The sequence below is a fragment of the Oncorhynchus mykiss genome, chromosome 6 (genome assembly GCF_013265735.2).
Source record: "Oncorhynchus mykiss isolate Arlee chromosome 6, USDA_OmykA_1.1, whole genome shotgun sequence".
NCBI classification, from domain to species: domain Eukaryota; kingdom Metazoa; phylum Chordata; class Actinopteri; order Salmoniformes; family Salmonidae; genus Oncorhynchus; species Oncorhynchus mykiss.
Genome location: NC_048570.1, coordinates 16,859,965 through 16,876,978, shown reverse-complemented (window position 1 = coordinate 16,876,978; position 17,014 = coordinate 16,859,965). Strand labels below are relative to the sequence as shown.

Below are 17,014 nucleotides of genomic sequence, written 5' to 3'. Positions count from 1 at the left end.
GGGAGAAAGGAGAGAGACCCAGAAAGGAGAGAATAGCATTAGATTAGGTCCCACTTTAAATAAACAATTGTACTGGCTTTATAGAGCATTCATATAGGCTTCATAAGAGCTACATAGATACTTCACAAATAATTTATACATTGATAAGTACGGCTTTTAAAATAAAAATGGAATTGTCTGACATTTTTTATTTTGCATAGCACGGTTCTTAAATTATAATAAATCGGTGTGGCAGCATTTGTATTGGGTCATGTGTGAAAGTTGCTGTTTATATGTTTCTTTATCTTACTTGCCACATCCTACTTGCCACAACTGAAGTTCATTCTCTAAAAATAAAGTAATTCTATTCTATTCTATTCAACCTTTTGTAGTATGGTTGGCTAACTACTGATATCTATACACGCCTTATAAAGGGTTTATATGAGCATCCAGAATAGAACACAGCAGTGAAGGAACAGTAACTTAACCTAGATAGATTTTTAGGCTGAATATCAGTATGAGAAAAGTGTGTGTAACTTACTCAAACTTTCGTGCATACATTACATTGACATCAATATGTGATTTATAAATGACAAATAACATATCTCAGTTATGGCCTTCAAAAAGTGAGAAATAGTAAAACCACTGCACAGATTGACAAAATGTGCTGTATAATGTCATTTTGATAGATTGTCTGAAATACTGTACATGATTTCCCTTTCAACTTGTGAATAAATGTTGATTGAAATGTGAAAACATTCTTTAGGATCCAACCTTGTCTCAACGAATCAGATTCTTACCCGTGTACTCATAGAAAAGCCCTCTAACCACTAGACACATAACCTCACAATCCTTACACACAGACAATTCTGACATTTTTAAATATACTTAACATGCCATTGACATCCATTGTCATAGAATATGAAAATAAATAAGAACTACAATAGGCTTGCCGTGATCATGACATAAGTGAAATGAAAAATTAAGCGATACGAGTCTTGGTGGTTCCAAACTACAGCTCAGGAACCCCTGTCACTGCCATGTTGAATGCCTTGCTTTATAGTTTATTTTTCAAGGAAAAAGCGTTCCCCTCCTGCTGTTTTTCAAATCCCATTTAAATTTGCTTCTACTTGATAGGAGAGACTGCTCCCTCATGTGATACCAGAGCAATGTTTTCATGCATTTTCCTTGTGCATTCTCTTACAAACACTACATACTGACAGCTACAGCACTACTGCAGTGAGTGGACATACTATTCTATTTGTGAGTGGGGCCTACAGATGTAGGATCTTAATTTGAGCAAGTTTTCTACAGCAGGAAAATAATCTTGCAGCTAAAGGAAATATGAATGAATATGTGGATTATAACACTTTAGTAGGGGTTGATACCTTTTTATAAGGGCAGATCAAGCCTGAAATGCCAAAGTAGAAATTAGAAACTTGACAAGCCATTTTCAAACACAACTACACCACAAGTTTGCATTTCTTGCTGTGCAGGAAAATTCCTATCAACAAAAGAGTGATCAAATTAAGATCCTACATCTGTACATGCTCTGTCACTACTGCATCACCAATAGCATGGCATTAATGTCTGCTCCCTCCTACAGTATATACAACCTCTTAGTAATGCATGTACTCTATAAAGTTACCAGGCTCACAAAATTTGGCATGGGATGTCATAATGACATAATTTTGTGGTTGTAAATTGGTTTTCTGGTTGCAGAGTTGTAAAATGTCGAGATTAAAACCAGGTAACGATGTCAATCATGAAAAAATTAAGACAATCTGGGAAGGATGTTGGTTGTTATCTGATACCAGTTAAGAATGTGTTTTTCATTTCATCAGTTTACATTCAACCTGACCATGACGTCATATAAGACGTCAGAATTACATCATTGCTGCCGGTTTTGCCCGCTGGGCACGGCATCAGAGAGGAAATGGGAAATACAGCCAGTCATTGAATTAGTGCCACTGCTGCAGTGGAGCATCCAACCTGTTAAAACAAGGCCCGGCCTGGCCCCTCCACAGAGTGTGGAGCTACTTACTATCCTCCACAGCATCCTCTGCAGGCATTGTCATATTTATTTTAAAGACAATTAATGTTCACAAAGGATCCCAGCTTACTGCGCCATGCTGCACAAGAGGAAGAGTCCCCGACCAATTTGTTAGACCAAAGCAACAATGCCGCCTGTCTGCAAGAATTATCAGCCTTTCACACAACACCAAAGCAGCCACATAAGAGGTGTGTGTGTGTGTGTGTGTGTGTGTGTGTGTGTGTGTGTGTGTGTGTGTGTGTGTGTGTGTGTGTGGGTGTGTGTGTGTCTCAGCAATCTCTTTGTGTGCACTCTCCTCCACAGGCATCTGAAAGCGAGACAAGTAGTCACCTCTCATATCCGATTCTGCCCTGGTGCCCTTGAATCGTCAAAGCAAGACAAGTCTGCCCAGCATTCAGAGAGAGTGAGAGGGTCCTGATGCTGTACCACTGCTAGTCCACACGACACACGACAACGTCAAAGCTGCCGCTCATATCTTGGCATCTCTGCCACCTCTGGCCCTGTTTGGCACCGAGGTTGGGATTGAAAAAGCACACTCTGCCGAGCACAGACAATATTTGAGAACAGCTTTTATACATCCATGCAGCAGAGAGAAAAGCTCACTGGGAGAACAGGCATGGGCAGCACCAGCGGTGAGCTGTCGAACACAATGAGCCCCCCTTATTCCTCTCCTCCATCCCTCCACCTATCCTTTCTTCTATCTCTACTCCGCCTCACCTCTCCTTTCCATTCCTCTCCTCTCTCCTGTTTCACCTAGTGTAGCCAGACAGGGCCCAGACAGGCAGTGACACTGAACACCTTAGGACTAGGGGAGGTCACTGCTACTGACTCACACAGGAGACAGGGGGTGACAACAGTCAGGTACTCACAATGGAATTGAGACTAACCTAAAAGGAAGGGACATTTTGAGGAGGACCTGTGTTTTTTGTGTGTAAATATTGTGCTGGGTTTTACTGTCATTTTTTACACCTCAAATAAGTCTTAGAATTAAGGACAAATGAGAATACAAAGACTGGCAAAAATATTAGAACTCTGTCATGTCATAAGATTATTATGTCACATAGAGTACCAGTCAAAAGTTTGGACACACCTACTCATTCAAGGGTTTTTCTTTATTTTTACTATTTTCTACATTGTAGAATAATTAGTGAATACATCAAAACTATGAAATAACACATATGGAATCATGTAGTAACCAAAAAAGTGTTAAAACAAATCAAAATATACTTTAAATGTGAGATTCTTCAAAGAAGCCACCCTTTGCCTTGATGACAGCTTTGCAAACTCTTGGCTCTTGGCACACTCTCAACCAGCTTTACCTGGAATGATTTTCCAAAAGTCTTGAAGGCGTTCCCACATATGCTGAGCATTTGTTGGCTGCTTTTCCTTCACTCTGCAGTCCAACTCATCCCTAACCATCTCAATTGGGTCGAGGTAAAATGACTGTGGAGGCCAGGTCATCTGATGCAGCATTCCATCCCTCTCCTTCTTGGTCAAATATCCCTTACACAGCCTGCAAACCAGATGGGATGGCATGTCACTGCAAAATGCAGCAGCATACCACCTTGCATCCCACTGCTGGCTTGCTTCTGAAGCTAAGCAGGGTTGGTCCTGGTCAGTCCCTGGATGGGAGACCAGATGCTGCTGGAAGTGATGTTGCAGGGCCCGTAGGAGGCACCCTTTCCTCTGGTCTAAAAAAAATATCCCAATGCCCCAGCGCAGTGATTGGGGACATTCCCCTGTGTAGGGGTGGGACATAAATGGGTGTCCTGACTCTCTGTGGTCACTAAAGATCCCATGGCACTTATTGTAAGAGTAGGGGTGTTAACCCCAGTGTCCTGGCTAAATTTACATTCTGGCCTTCATACCATCATGGCCACCTAATCACCCCCAACTTACAATTGGCTCATTCATCCCTCCTCTCCCCTGTAACTATTCCCCAGGTTGTTGCTGTAAATGAGAATGTCTTCTCAGTCAACTTACTGGGTAAAATAAGTAAAAAAAGTAGCCAAGCTGTGCTTGGAATTCTAAATAAATAATTGACAGTGTCACCAGCAAAGCACCCTCACACCTCCTCCATGCTTCATGATGGGAACCACACATGCGGAGATCATCTGTTCACCTACTCTGCATCTCACAAAGACACAGCGGTTGGAACTAAAAATTGTTTCTTTGCAGCAATTTGATCACGAAGGCCTGATTCACACAGTCTCCTCTAAACAGTTAATGTTAAGATGTGTCTGTTACTTGAACACTGTGATGCATTTATTTGGGCTGCAATTTCTGATGCTGGTAACGCTAATGAACTTATCTTTCCTGTGGCGGTCATCATAAGAGCCAGTTTCATCATAGCGCTTGATGGTTCTTGCGACTGTACTAAGTTCTTTAAATTTTCCAGATTGATTGACCTTCATGTCTTAAAGTAATGATCGACTGTCGTCTCTTATTTGAGCTGTTCTTGACATAATATGGACTTGGTCTTTTACCAAATAGGGTCTTCTGTTTACCACCCCTACCTTGTCAAAACACAACTGATTAGCTAAAATGCATTAAGAAGGAAAGAAATTCCACAAATTCACTTTTAACAAGGTACACCTGTTAATTTAAATGATGTCCAGGTGACTACCTCATGAAGCTGGTTGAGAGGATGCCAAGAGTGTACAAAACTGTCATCAAGACAAAGGTTGGCTACTTTGAAGAATCTAAAATCTAAAATATAGATTTGTTTAACACTTTTTTGGTTATTACATGATTCCATATGTGTTATTTCAGAGTTTTGATGTCTTCACTTTTATTCTACAATGTAGAAAAACCCTGAAATGAGTAGGTGTTTCCAAACTCTTGACTGGTACTGTATGCATGTGATCAACACTATGGGAGATGATATCGTCCACCTTCCCAAGCGGTAGTGCTGAGCGATAAAATTACATTTAGTTTTTTGGTGGGTTGTTAAACAACTAATTGACCGACGTTGATTCAATTTCTAAAATTCCATTTAGTATTTTTTTGCAGTGAGCTCAACACGCCGTTTCTCTAAAAGTTAAGTCAAAAACTGTGGCTGATTGGAAGTTGTAATTTTCATTAGGCAAATATTCAACCTAGTTCAGTGCATAAATGTGGTAATTAACTACAATGACCATAATACATTGCACCTGTTCTTTCGGGCCACAGGCAGAGGCGGTTAAACACATATGAACCATATGAGACCGTAATAATAATAATTCTAATCAAATAATACCGTAATAATAAATGAATAAACAAACCAAAACTGAACCGACCTCTAATATCCCATTCGCTAGAGATGATCATTAAGAATGAAGTCAGATGCTTTTGGTAGCTACAGTGTAAAGTGCATTCAAAAAGTTTTCACACCCCTTGACTTATTCCACATTTTGTTGTGTTACAGCCTGAATTTGAAATGGATTCAATTGAGATTATGTGTCACTTGCCTAAACACAATACCAGATAATGTCAAAGTGGAATTATGTTTTTAGACATTTTTACAAATTCATAAAAAATTAAAACCTGAAATGTCTTGAGTCAATAAGTATTCAACCCCTTTGTTATGGCAAGCCTAAATAAGTGCTGGAGGAAAATGTTCTGAACAAGTCACATAATAAGTTGCTGGACACACTCTGTGTGCAATAATAGCGTCTAACATTACTTTTTAACAACTACTTAATCTCTGTACCCCACACATACAATTATCTGTAAGGTCCCTCAGTCGAGCAGTGAATTTCAAACACAGATTCAACCACAAAGAGCACCTATTGGTAGATGGGTAAAAATAAAAGCGAGATATTGAATATCCCTTATAGCCATCTATTTTGTGAAGTGCACCAGTCCCTCCTGCAGCAAAGCACCCCCAAAACATGATGCTGCCACTCCTGTGCTTCACAGTTTGGATGGTGTTCTTCGGCTTGCAAGCCTCCCCTTTTTCCTCCAAACATAACAATGATCATTATGGCCAAACAGTTCTATTTTTGTTTCATCAGACCAGAGGACATTTCTCCAAAAAGTATGATGTTTGTCCCCATGTGCAGTTGCAAACCGTAGTCTGGCTTTTTTATGGCGGGTTTGGAGCAGTGGCTTCTTCCTTGCTGAGCGTCCTTTCAGATTATGTTGATATAGGACTCGTTTTACTGTGGATATAGATACTTTTGTACATGCTTCCTCCAGCATCTTCACAAGGTCCTGTTATTCTGGGATTCATTTGCACTTTTCGCACCAAAGTACGTTCATCTCTAGGAGACAGAAAGCGTCTCCTTCCTGAGCGGTATGATGGCTGCATGGTCCCATGCTGTTTATACTTGCGGTCTATTGTTTGTACAGATGAACGTGGTACCTTCAGGCGTTTGGAAATTACTCCCAAGGATGAACCAGACTTGCAGAGGTCTACAATTTTTTTCTGAGGTCTTGGCTGATTTCTTTTGATTTCCCCATGATGTCAAGCAAAGAGGCACTGAGTTTGAAGGTAGGCTTTGAAATACATCCACAGGTACACCTCCAATTGACTCAAATTATGTCAATTACCATATCAGAAGCTTCACAAGCCATGACATCATTTTCTGACATTTTTCAAGCTGTTTAAAGGCACAGTCAACTTAGTGTATGCAAAATTCTGACCCACTGGAATTGTGATACAGTGAATTATAAGTTAAATAATCTGTCTGTAAACAATTGTTGGAAAAATTACTTGTGTCATGCACAAAGTAGATGTCCTAACCGACTTGTCAAAACTATAGTTTGTTAACAAGAAATGTGTGGAGTGTACGTATGTAAACTTCCGACTTCAACTGTAAATGACAGAGTGAAAAGAAGGAAGCCTGTCCTGAACATTTTTTCCAAAACATGCATCCTGTTTTCACTAAAGTAAAACTACAAACAATTGGCAAAGAACTTAACTTTATGTCCTGAATACAAAGCGTTATGTTTAGGGCAAATCCAACACAACACCGAGTACAACTTTTTATATTTTCAAGCTTAATGGTGGCTACATCATGTTATGGGTATGCTTGTCATCGGCAAGGACTTGGGAGTTTTATATGGAATAAAAATAAACAGAATAGAGCTAAGCACAGGCAAAATCCTATGAGGAAAACTTGGTCCAGGCTGCTTTCCACTAGACACTGGAAGACAATTTCACCTTCTGCAGGAAAATAACCTAAAACACACAGACAAATATACACTGAAGTTACTTACCAAGATGACATTAATGTCCATGATTGGCCTTTTTAACACTTTGACTTAAATTGGATTAAAAAATCAATGGCAAGACTTTAAAATGGCTATCCAGCAATGATCAACAACCAACTTGACAGAGCTTAAAGATTTTTTTAAGAATAAAGCAAATATTGTACAATCCAGGTGTGCAAAGCTCTTGAAGACTTTCCCAGAAAGACACATAGCTGTAAACGTTGCCAAAGGTGATTCTAACATGTATTCAGGGGTGTGACTACTTATGTAAATTAGATATCTCTGTATTTCATTTTCAATTAATTTGCACACATTTCTAAACATGTTTTCTGTTTTTCATAATTAAATCCATTTTGAATTTAGGCTGTATCACAACAAAATGTGGAATAAGTAAAGGGGTATGATCACTTTCTGAAGGCACTGTATTCTCCTGCAGAAAGCCAGTATATATGCTTGTACTACATAATGCTGACCCATGCTATTTTGGAGGCTATCAGGCTATTCATTGTCAGGCGATGGTTTAATAGCTCCCAGATCACGACTCAGCCTGAAACACTACACACAATAATCCACTTGAGCAGATAACCTTGGATCTGAGCAATTCTGAGCTGTGGCCCTCACTTAAACAGAGCATGCTTGTACTCAGGATGTCTTCAAGTGCATTACCGTTTTCTATGTGGAGGTTGTCAGAGCAGAAGCTAGGGTGCGTCTGGAATGGCACCCTGGGCTCTGGTCAAACGTAGTGCAAACTATACTGTGAATAGAGTGGCATTTCAGACACAGTCTAGGTGGAGGGAGGCAGAGGCGAAGCTAGCTCAGATCTCTGCACCATTAGAAAGAGGCAGGGATAATAAAGGTCATGACCCTCTGGTGTGACATGAGCAGGGGTGCTGGCCTTAATGGTGTACCCATGCTATGTGTACAGGGAGGGCGCACAGGGTCCAGGATACGTGTCTCATGCTAAAAGCCTGGCACCAAATCAAAAAACTTGCCGGCTGGGAATTACGAGGCTGACGCAGCAGCAATTTAATTTCAGTACTGTACATGCCAAAACGGCCTGGATCGAGCACACACACACACATACACACACACACACACACACACACACACACACACACACACACACACACATACACACACACACACACACACACACACACACACACTCGCAGGTTGATATTTATTGGGAGGTCTTGTACTGGAGGCAGCTCTAAAGGGTATCACTAGTTGGCACAGCCACATAAAATCTGATTTTAAACCTAACCCTAACCTTAACATTAATCATACTGCTAACCTTATGCCTACCCCTAACCTTAAATTAAGACCAAAAAGTAGTTATTTTCATGCATTTTTATGTATTATAGTACATTTTCGACTTTGTAGCTGGCCCATCTAGTGGAAGTTGCCCAACTTTGCCTCCAGGACAAGATTCATCCCAATAAATGTCAACCTGCAAGCACATCAACACAGACATGCAGTTAGTTTCAGAATGTGTGGCAAGGAATAAGTTAGTACTAAATATTTCAAAACTAAAAACACTGTATTTGGGACAAATCATTCACTAAACCCTAAACCTCAACTAAATATTGTAATGAGTAACATGGAAATTGAGCAAGTTGAGGTGACTAAACTGCTTAGAGTAACCCTGGATTTGAAACTGTCATGGTCAAAACATGTTGATACAACAGCAGCTAAGATGGGGAGAAGTCTGTCCACAACAAAGCGCTGCTCTGCCTTCTTAACAAAATATCAACAAGGAAGGTCCTACAGGCCTTAGTTTTGTCGCACCTGGACTACTGTTCAGTTGTGTGGTCAGCTGCCACAAAGAGAAACCTTGGAAAATTACAATTGGCTCAGAACTGGGCAGCACAGCTGGCCCTTAAATGTACACATAGAGCTAACATTAATAAAATTTACAAATTTCTCATGGCTCAAAGTGGAGGATGGATTGACTTCATCACTACTTGTTTTTGCAAGAAATATTGACATGCTGAATGCACCGAGCTGTCTGTTTAAACTACTAGCACAAAGCTCGGACACCCATACATACCACACAAGACATGCCACCAGAGATTTCTTCACAATCCTCAAATCCAGAATAGACTATGGGAGATGGACAGTATTACATAGAGCCATGATTACATGGAACTCTATCACACACTGGGTAACTGATGCAAGCAGTAGAATTAGATTTAAAAACCAGATAAAAATACACCTTATGGAACAGCGGGGACTGTGAACACACACACACACACACACACACACACACACACACACACACACACACACACACACACACACACAGAGGAACAGAAGAACACACACGCACACACAAGCTAGCACACGCACTCTACACACAGACAGTACATTATAATATTGTTGTATGGTGATATAATACATTTTGTATTGTAGATTCCGTGCATTAGGAAAGTATTCAGACCCCTTCACTTTTGCCACATTTTGTTACATTGCAGCCTTATTATAAAACGGATCACATATATTTTTTCCCTCATCAATCTACACACAATAACCCATAATGACAAAGCGAAAACAGGTTTAGAAATTTCTGCAACTGTATAAAAAAAAACTGAAATACCTTCCTTACATAAGTATTCAGACCCTTTGCTTTGAGACTCCAAATTGAGCTTAGTGTAGCGCTGAGAGTCGGGAAGCAAGTTCAGGGAGTGAGTGTTTTAATAAATAAACACACCATAAAACAAAATAAGACACACGAAAAAAACGCACAGACATGACACAGGAACAGAAACAATGCCTGGGGAAGAAACCACAGATAGTAACATATAGGTAAAGGTAATCAAGGAGGTGATGGAGTCCAGGTGAGTCTGATGACGTGCAGGTGTGCGTAACGATGGTGACAGGTGTAAGCCATAACGAGCAGCCTGGTGACTTAGAGGACGGAGAGAGAGCACACATGACACTCAGGTTCATCCTGTTTCCATTGATCATCCTTGAGATCTTTCTACAACTTGATTGGAGTCCACCTGTGGTAAAATATATTGATCGGAAAATGATTTGGAAAGGCACACACCTGTCTATAAAAGGTCCCCCAGTTGACAGTGCATGTCAACTAGGGGGATATGTCCGTAGAGCTCCGGGACAGGATTGTGTCGAGGCAAAGATCTGGAGAAAAGTACCAAAAAATGTCTGCAGCATTGAAGGTCCCCAAGAACACAGTGGCCTCCATCATAAATGGAAGAATTTTGGAACCACCAAGACTCTTCTTAGAGCTGGCCACCCGGCCAAACCTAGGAATCGGGGGAGAAGGGTCTTGGTCAGGGAGGTGACCAAGAACCCAATAGTCACTCTGACAGAGCTCCAGAGTTCCTCTGTGGAGATGGGAGGACCTTCCAGAAGGAGAAACATCTCTGCAGCACTCCACCAATCAGGCCTTTATGGTAGATTCTCTGGTCGGATGAAACCAAGATTCAACTCTTTGGCCTGAATGCCAAGCGTCACGTCTGGAGGAAACCTGGCACCATCCCTACAGTGAAGCATGATGGTGGCAGCATCATGGGATCATCTGCATTATCGGTGGGGATGTTTTTCAGAGGCAGGGACTAGGAGACTTGCCAGGATCGAGGGAAAGATGAACGGAGACAAGTACAGAGAGATCCTTGATGAAAACCTGCTCCAGAGCGCTCAGGACCTCAGACTGGGGTAAAGGTTCATCTTCTAACAGGACAATGACCTTAAGCACACAGCCAAGGCACAGCCGGGACAAGTCTCTGAATGTCTTTGAGTGGCCCAGTCAGAGCCCGGACCTGAAGCGGATGGAACATCTCTGGAGAATCTTGAAAATAGTTGTGCAGCGACCTGGCAGAGGTTGAGAGGATCTGCAGAGAAGAATGGGAGAAACTCCCCAAATACAGGTGTGCCAAGCTTGTAGCATCATACCCAAGAAGATGCTGTAATCGCTGCCAAAGGTGCTTCAACAAAGTACTGAGTAAAGGGTCTGAATACTTATGTAAATGTGATACTTCAGTTATATATATATATATATATATATATATATATATATATATATATATATATATATATATATATATATATATATATATATATTATTTATATACAGTTGGGAGAACAAGTATTTGATACACTGCCGATTTTGGAGTTTTTCCTACTTACAAAGCATGTAGAGGTCTGTAATTTTTATCATACGTACACTTCAACTGTGAGAGACGGAATCTAAAACAAAAATCCAGAAAATCACATTGTATGATTTTTAAGTAATTTTAGATTCCGTAAGTAGGAAAACCTGCAAAATCGGCAGTGTATCAAATACTTGTTCTCCCCATTGTATATATTTGCAAAAATGTAAAAATCTATGTGTGTAGATTGATGAGGGGGGGGGGAAACTATTTAAATCATTTTGGATTAAGTGGCTTTAATGTGGAAAAAGTCAAGGGGTCTGAATGCTGTCCGAATGCACTGTATGTAGTGGTGTAATAATGATATATGATGTACTGTTTATCTTTGATTTATGTGAGATGTAAGTGCCTTAATGTGTTTGGACCCCTGCCTTGGCAGCAACTAATGGGAATCTCTAATAAATACAAATACAATTACCAGAGGAGCTGCATTTATTATAATTTTTTATGGGAAGTATTTACCAAATATTTAAAAAATCATACAGGAAATGTAACTGCCTCTCCTCAGTGAAGCAGTTACAACCCTTAACTGACCTGCTGTCGTGAGGTTCGACTGCTCTCAGTGTTCTAGAAGGTCACTCCCCGTGTTCTAGAATGTCAGTGCAGATGTCGAGGGTGGTTTGTCTTCCACTTGGGAATGGGGAAAGACCATGGGGTCTAGATCAGTCTTTGGGCAGATGCAGACACAGTCAATGTCACAGAATGTGTACCACTACCTGTGTACAGTAGGGGGTAAAAAAGCAACCCGGACAGCAGCCAAACATATGTTGTTGTTGTTTTTGCCTCAGATTTTGATATCCTGTGTTCTGTTTGGGATGGTAACTCATGTTAAAGCACACTCCCTGTCAGTCATGGTGAGCCCTTCTAATGTTCTTACCACACATACAGTGGACTCAATCTGACAGTAATCTATCTGGAAACAGCAGCTGGCAGAAAGTGCCAGAGATAAGAGGGGTGAATTAGCTCACCTTCAAGACAAACACTGAACATTCTCAAGCATACTCAAGAGGGAGCTGGTTGCCTCCCTGTGACCGTGCTGGCACTGACATGCTATGATTCTCATCCATGCATACACAGTGAACGGTTCACTCGACGGCACAGTTCATGTTTGTCTGTTTAACATCTAACAAATGGTAAATATTGCCCCCGGAATGGTCTATTCTGGTTGCTTTGCCTGCCAAAGTACACTGCTGAGGGCCCATTTAGCGCATGGTCATCTGAACCCCTAAACCAGACTTATAAAGTCAATATAAAACTTTCATAGTAGGAGAAGGCTGCAGGGCACGGGGGAAAAATTAAGAAAACAGTTTGATCTTTGGACACCAGAGCCATGGGAGAATAATCCCAGAAAGCTATCAGAGTTTGCCTGAATCAAGAGGAGGATGTCTCATACTGTATCCTAACATATAATTCTTTGGAAGAGCACCAATCCCTACAAATAGGTCTGTAATATAAGGAGACCAGATGCTGAGGCTTACCCTTGATCTTTAAAATGGCTTTAGGCATATTTCCTACTGGGTTTACTTCGAAGTGACAAAGCTGCATAGATAAAGTGAAAAGCTGGGCTATACTGACGTAGGATTGTAATTTGAGCCAGTTTGCTACAGCAGAAAAAAGAATCCTGCAGCAATAGTAAATGTTAATTATAATTAATGTGTCACGTTCTGACCATCGTTCGTGTGTGTTTTCCTTGTTTTAGTGTTGGTCAGGACGTGAACTGGGTGGGCATTCTATGTTGGATGTCTTGTTTGTCTATTTCTATGTCTGGCCTGATATGGATCTCAATCAGAGGCAGGTGTTAGTCATTGTCTCTGATTGGGAACCATATTTAGGTAGCCTGGGTTTCACTGTGTGTTTGTGGGTGATTGTCCTTAGTGTTAGTTTGCACCAGTTTAGGCTGTTTCGGTTTTCATTACGTTTATTATTTTGCACTGTTTGTATTTAGATTCGTGTTGCTATAGTCAATAAACATGGATCGTAATCTACACGCCGCATTTTGGTCCGACTCTCCTTCTCATAAAGAAGACCGTTACAGAATCACCCACCACCAACGGACCAAGCAGCGTGTCAACAGGCAGCAACAGCAGCGTAAAGAGGAATGGACATGGGAGGACGTTTTAGATGGCAAGGGCTGTTACACTTGGGAGGAGATACTGGCTGGAAGAGATCGCCTCCCATGGGAACAGGTGGAGGCACTTAGGAGAGCAGAGGCAGCCGGAGAGAGGAGCCGGCGATATGAGGGTACACGGCTGGCAAGGAAGCCCGAGAGGCAGCCCCAAAAATTTCTTGGGGGGGGGCTAACAGGGAGTATGGCTACGCCAGGTAGGAGACCTGGGCAGACTCCCTGTGCTTACCGGGGGGCTAGAGAGACCGGACAGACACCGTGTTATGCAGTGGTGCGCACGGTGTCTCCAGTGCGGGTGCATAGCCCGGTGCGGTATATTCCAGCTCCGCGTGTCTGCCGGGCTAGATTGAGCGTCGAGCCTAATGCCATGAAGCCGGCTCTACGCAGCTGGTCCCCAGTGCGTCTCCTTGGGCCGGCTTACATGGCACCAGCCTTGCGCTCGGTGTCTCCGGTTCGCCTGCATAGCCCAGTGCGGGCTATTCCACCTCGCCGCACTGGCAGGGCGACCGTGAGCATTCAACCAGGTAAGGTTGGGCAGGCTCGGTGCTCAAGAGCTCCAGTGCGCCTGCACGGTCCGGTTTTTCCAGTACCACCTCCACACCCCAGCCCTCCGGTAGCAGCTCCCCGCACCAGGCTTCCTGTGCGTGTCCTCGGCCCAGTACCACCAGTGCCAGCACCACGCATCAGGCCTACAGTGCGCCTCGCCTGTCCAGCGCTGTCAGAGCCTTCCTCCTCTTCAGCGCTGTTGGAGTCTCCCGCCTCTACAGCGCTGTCAGAGCTTTCCGCCTCTACAGCGCTGCCGGAGTCTCCCGCCTGTTCGGAACTGCCAGTCTGCAAGGAGCTGCCAGTCTGCAAGGAGCTGCCAGTCTGCAAGGAGCTGCCAGTCTGCAAGGAGCTGCCAGTCTGCAAGGAGCTGCCAGTCTGCAAGGAGCTGCCAGTCTGCAAGGAGCCGCCAGAGCTGCCAGTCTGCAAGGAGCCGCCAGAGCTGCCAGTCTGCAGGATGCCGCCAAAGCTGCCAGTTTGCAAGGAGCCGCCAGAGCTGCCAGTCTGCAAGGAGCCGCCAGAGCTGCCAGTCAGCATGGAGCCGCCAGGGCCGCCAGTCAGCATGGAGCAGCCAGGGCCGCCAGTCAGCATGGAGCAGCCAGGGCCGCCAGTCAGCATGGAGCAGCCAGGGCCGCCAGTCAGCATGGAGCAGTCAGAGCAGCCAGTCAGCATGGAGCAGCCAGTCAGCATGGAGCAGCCAGAGCTGCCAGTCAGCATGGAGCAGCCAGTCAGCATGGAGCAGCCAGAGCTGCCAGTCAGCATGGAGCAGCCAGAGCTGTCAGTCAGCATGGAGCAGCCAGTCAGCATGGAGCAGCCAGAGCTGCCAGTCAGCATGGGGCAGCCAGTCAGCATGGAGCAGCCAGAGCTGCCAGTCAACCAGACTCTTCCAGATCTGCCAGTCGACCAGACTCTTCCAGATCTGCCAGTCGACCAGACTCTTCCAGATCTGCCAGTCGACCAGACTCTTCCAGATTCTCCAGTCAGCCAGGATCTGCTAGATCCAACTACCTGCCTGGGCTTCCTCTCAGTGCTGAGCTTCCTCTCAGTGCTGAGCTTCCTCTCAGTGCTGAGCTACCCATCAGTCCCGAGCTACCTCTGTCCCGAGCTGCCCCTCTGTCCCGAGCGGTCTTTAAGGAGGGTAACCTATCTAGGGACGCTAAGGAGGTGGACTAAAACTGTTATGGAGTGGGGTCCACGTCCAGCGCCAGAGCCGCCACCGCGGACAGATGCCCACCCACACCCTCCCCCATAGGTTTAAGTTGTGCGTCCGGAGTCCGCACCTTGGAGGGGGGGTACTGTCACGTTCTGACCATCGTTCGTGTGTGTTTTCCTTGTTTTAGTGTTGGTCAGGACGTGAACTGGGTGGGCATTCTATGTTGGATGTCTTGTTTGTCTATTTCTATGTCTGGCCTGATATGGATCTCAATCAGAGGCAGGTGTTAGTCATTGTCTCTGATTGGGAACCATATTTAGGTAGCCTGGGTTTCACTGTGTGTTTGTGGGTGATTGTCCTTAGTGTTAGTTTGCACCAGTTTAGGCTGTTTCGGTTTTCATTACGTTTATTATTTTGCACTGTTTGTATTTAGATTCGTGTTGCTATAGTCAATAAACATGGATCGTAATCTACACGCCGCATTTTGGTCCGACTCTCCTTCTCATAAAGAAGACCGTTACATAATGGACATTTTTGTAGGGGTTGATACATTTTTCATAACTTCAGAAGCCTTTTTAAACCTCAATACACAATACACAATACAATTTTAAATGTCCTGCATTGCAGGAAAGTTCTCAAGCAACAGGGTGATCAAATTAAGATCCTACATCTGCACTGTATATTGATAGCTGGCTACCAAGCTTTCTTCATTCTCATGTTGACTAGTTTCACCGGTAACCAACAAACTCTCAAACCTAATGAAGATATCGTACAAAAATACCCAATATGTCGTGGGGCTGTGACATGGTCTCCTTTGTCTTTTTAAACGGTCTAGCACAGCTAATGAAATGGCCAGAGGGGACTCTTTGTGCTCAGGGCTCAGTAGTCAACTTATTCCTCCGCAGCTGGGTGATTAAGACTCCCTCTTGTGTGTGTGTTAGTCTGATCCTCTAGCCAAGAGGGGAAAACACACAAGCCACACTGCTGTTCTGTTTCAGCATCCATTGGATTTCATCACTGATATTTGCACCTTGTCATCACGCCACAGCGAGAGCTTATTTAGGACAATACTGAGCGATACATCCTTTAAGTGGTAGTGGTAGGGAGATTGTGTCTAATCGAGAAACTGATAGTGAGTGCAACGGGAATGGCTGTATATCAGCAATTATTAGGAAAGAGTTTGATTCCAATTGTGGTTAAGCTAAACTGTACTGCTATTGTATAATGTTAAAAGAATGGACGGCCGGATGCATATTTATCAGGTGAGTAGAGGAACTAGGGGGTAATGTACAGTAAGCAGTAAGTATGATGCATTGCCATTCAAATGCAAATATGAACAGAGGGTACCTCAAAATGTTCACCTCATTAAAGGAAGAAATTATGAGCCACGATGGGAATAACTTATTTTATTTTAACAAAAAGTGCAATTCCACTAGAGCCTGACTGATTTAAAATTTCTCAATATTATCGGACGATATTGGCCTTTTAACGCTACGGTATCGGACAATAATTCCACCAATAACCTTTATTCAGTCAATAGGATGAAAAAAGGGAATCTCATGCTTATCGAAAAACTTGTGGCCATCCTCATGATGTGTCATTAATTTCACAATATAAGAAATCAATTGAAAAATATTTCTTGAACAATTGCTGTTTTCATTGGCAATTTTTGAGAATTCAGTGTGGAAAAATGACACCTTTTAATTTCCCCAGCGTAAAGCAGTATATCAGCAGATATATCAGTATCGGTAAGTTTTGTCCCCCAAAAAATCTGAATCGGTATCGGGCCCAAA

General features: G+C 43.0%; 1 protein-coding gene across 1 annotated transcript in view; it reads right to left on the bottom strand.

Annotated features, from left to right (window-relative positions):
- Positions 1 to 17,014, bottom strand: part of fibcd1 (fibrinogen C domain containing 1) — a 119,442-nt gene that overhangs the window by 89,209 nt on the left and 13,219 nt on the right. The window lies entirely within an intron of this gene.